This window comes from Cyanistes caeruleus, chromosome 24 (genome assembly GCF_971803275.1).
Source record: "Cyanistes caeruleus chromosome 24, bCyaCae1.hap1.1, whole genome shotgun sequence".
Taxonomy (NCBI): Eukaryota; Metazoa; Chordata; class Aves; order Passeriformes; family Paridae; genus Cyanistes; species Cyanistes caeruleus.
The window spans coordinates 611914-615764 of record NC_141724.1 but is presented as its reverse complement, the minus strand read 5'-3'; positions in this window follow the sequence as shown (position 1 = coordinate 615764).

Here is a 3851-nt window from a genome sequence, read left to right as displayed (position 1 = left end):
ACTGCGATCTCATCTCTAAAGAAAATATTATGCTTGCACTTCAAAGGCTTGTGTTGAGGTCTTTGGAATGAGCATTTTTTTCTTGATTCTTCCCTGGCTAGAGTTTACAGAATGATTTTTGGGGAGTTTAGAGAGCACCAGCTCCTTTCTTGTGCAGTTTGGGTTCAGACACTCAGGACAGGAGCAGCACCTTTGCTTCTGAGAGCCAGAGCAAAAGGATAACGTGTTATTAGCCTGCATGGTGTCAAAGCCACTTTCATTTACTCTCCAGCCCTCTGATTCTATCAGCCAGGAATCCAAGGTCATTATGCAATCACAAATTGTTTCTGAATTTCATTAAATCAGCAAATGGGCCTTAACTACATATTTACATCAGCTGAACTTGTGATCATTTATCCAATTGGGCAATTATTATTTTGGAATAAAAGAAGTCCTGAGGGATTCTTCTTCATATTAATTTGCCTGCAGAAGACTCAGTGCAACCTCTGCAACTCGGCTGCACAAGCAGGTAAAAAACTGCAATCCTGCTGCAGGTTCTGGGATAAATCAGTGTTTTCATTTCAGTCTTTTACTGCTGCCATACAGCAGGAAAAGGGGGTTGAAATCCTGGTGTCATTTAATAGGAATGGATTTAGACTGCAGAGTTTGGGAAGGAAGTCATTGTGGCAACTCCTGTTTTGTATCGATGGGCTGTGATAAATTACACCATTTTTTAATAAAACTGCAGTGTGAAGGGTCACTGGATTTCTTGGGCTGTGTCCAGGACATTCCAGGCTGTGTCCTGTATGTGACAGGATGCAGAGAATCGATTCTCTTTGCCTCATAACCTTGTGCTGTTGCTGAGTTGGTGTGGAGTAAAATCCCTGGTTTGGGGTTGTCAGCAGGTCTCACCCCTCCAGTGTCAGCGTCAGTCACCCTGGAGACATCCCTGGAATAATGGGATTTGTTAGAAATGGGGAAAGCAGGGAGAGACAAGGTGTGGACATGGGATGTAACAGCCTGCTGACAGCCTGGCTTTGCTGATGAGAGATAAGGAGCAGCAGCACAGGAGTGAAACAGCTCTGGCTGAGGGGCTGCGTCTGTCTGCCTGAAGGAGGGCAGGATTTGGGGCTGGGAGGAACAGAGATCCAGGTTTATTCCCTGCTGGAGTCACTAGGAAAAGTGCCTCTGATTTCAGCTCAGCTTGGACCTGCTTCTCCTCTCCTAATCATTTCATAACCAGGTTCACATTCATCCAGATCTAATTTCATCTACTTGCAAAGTCTGACTCAGCAATAAATGTTATCAGCTTCCACTCAGACCTGCAGAAAACGGGGGGAAAAGTCAAGCCTCCCAGAACACACATCAAACAGGAGCTCTGTCCTGCTGAGTCAGGCCCTCAGTGTGACTGGACCCTTATTGTTTTGAAACTTGGAAGATGGTCCACAAGCCGTGAAATAGATAAGCGTGTGATTCCTTGGATACAATAAAACTTTTCAGTCAGTGCTCAGTGGGAAAAAACTGCAAAAGTGTTGATCTTTGGGGCAAAGTTTGTTATAGCTTTGATTTTAAAGGAAATTTGGGGTGATGCCTTGCAGAATGCTCAAACATTTCCATGTACACTGAGCCTGTTAAAGGAACTGCATCCCTTGCAGTTTCTGCCCATAGGAATATGTTTCTGCACAGCTTTTAAAACAGAAGTTATCGCTGATATTTTATCCCTGCCTGTTTTCCAGACACAGCCTCATGTTTTTAAACACTGAGCTAGTAACTTCCTGACTTCACAGATTCCACCACAGCGTTTGTACTCTGAAGAAAGGAGTTGCTCAGCCACGAGCGCTGAGCATCCTTCAAGGCAGATGCTTCTGGCACCCTGAGTGTCCCACTGCACCAGAGCCTCTCTCTGCTGAGGCTGCCAAGAGAGACACAAAGTGTGGAAATCCCTTGCTGACATCTGCCTCCAGCCATTCAAATCAAGCAGTGATTCACCTGCTCGCCCCCAGCACGGTGGTCCCCAGGGAAGGAGACACCTCTTAAGCCATAAAAACAGAGATTTTCAGATCACTATCAGCAGCCACAAGTTGTACCTGGAAGCGAAATTCTGCACTGTGTATTTATTTCTGCTGCACACACAGAACTGCGAGAGGGAGAGCTGGAGAGGTTTCAGTGACAGAGTGGGGACTCTGAGCTCTGTGTGTCTCCTGGCTGCTCACCTGCTGGGGATTGTGGAGAAGTCATTTAATCTGTTTTTTTTCTCATCTGTACAGCCAGACAATATTTAGCATTTTTGTTGGAGTTGTGGATGAAAGGCAGCTTGACTGTTAAATGCTGCTGTAGCCTCAGACCTCAGCAAATCTGCTGTGTCCCTGAAGTTTTACAAGTGGTGATGGAGGAGTGTGGGGAGGCCCAGGGTGTGCTGCTGCTGCTGCTGCTGCCTCTGGCACCAGGAGCATCCCCAGGGACAGCTGCAGTCCTTGTCCTGTCCCTGCTTATGTAAGGAGGTGACAGTGCTTGGAAACAGAGACATCCCTCTGCATTCCATGGAGAGCTGGGCTTTGCAATCATGGGAGCAACCACAGCTCCTCCTGGGGTAATTATATATCCTTAACAAGGAAAAAAAAAACCCTGAAATTTATTGACTGTTGACATCAGCTTTTCTGGAGTGTGTAGCTTAGAGCTGAATTATAGTTTAAGCTGGGGCTAATGAAGTGATCTGCCAGATCACGAGAGCCAGTGACTGTGCTGCACTTCTGGCCTGATCCTCCTGTGTGGCTGCTGTCACTCACAATCCCTGGGACATCAACACTGCCAGGACTTCTCTGTGCCCTTTCCTCTTCCCAGATTTTCTCTGATTCTTGTCTATTCACTTCAATATTTTCTTTATTTTCATGCTTTGCTACAAAAATAAACAAAACCCCGCACACTTCGAAGAGCTGTGTTTTAATAATAATAATAAAATAGTAATAATAAAAGCTTTTTACGGGGTGAAGGTGCTGTGGTGCTGTTCCCCAGCCCTCGGTGACCCTTGTCCGGTCCCGTGTGAGCGGTGCAGCATCATCTCCTCGGTGTGAAGCGCTGTGAGCAGGCACGCTGCTGCTCCCCGCCTGCTGCCCCCCTTCCCATGGGGAAATCCTCCTGATGTCCCCCTGCCCATGGGGAAATACCCCGATATCCCCCATCCCATGGGGAAATACCCCGATATCCCCCATCCCATGGGGAAATATCCCAATATCCCTGTTCCCATGGGGAAATACCCCCGATATCCCTGTTCCCATGGGGAAATACCCCGATATCCCTGTTCCCATGGGGAAATCCCCCCGATCCCACCCTGCCCGTGCCCCGGCCCAGCCTGCGGCCGCTCCCTCTCCTCCTGTCCCTGTTCCCCGGGAGAAGATCCCGAATGTCCCCCGGCTGTCCCCTCCTGGCAGGGAATTGTGCAGAGCCACAGGGTCCCCCCCGATCTCTCTTTTCTCCAGGCTCAGCCCCTTTCCCAGCCGCTCCTGCTGCTCCAGCCCTGCCCTCGGGGCCCGGCCCGGGCACAGCACCGCGGAGCCCCGGCCCGTGCCCGTTCCCGTTCCCGTGCCCGTTCCCGTTCCCGTTCCCGTTCCCGTTCCCGTTCCCGTTCCCGTTCCCGACACGGAACCGGCCCCGCACCTGCCCCGGCCCTCCCGGAACTTTGGCGGGCCCGTCCGTCCCGCCCGGCCCGCTGGCTCCTCCCCGGGCCGCGGCCGCTGAGGGCGGAGCGGACGCGGCGCCGCCGCCGCGCAGAGCAGCAGCAGCAGCCGCGGCCGGAGCAGCGGGAGCGGCCGGAGCCGAGCCCCGAGCCCCGAGCCCCGAGCCCCGAGCCCGCAGCGGGGGAGCCGAGCGGCGCC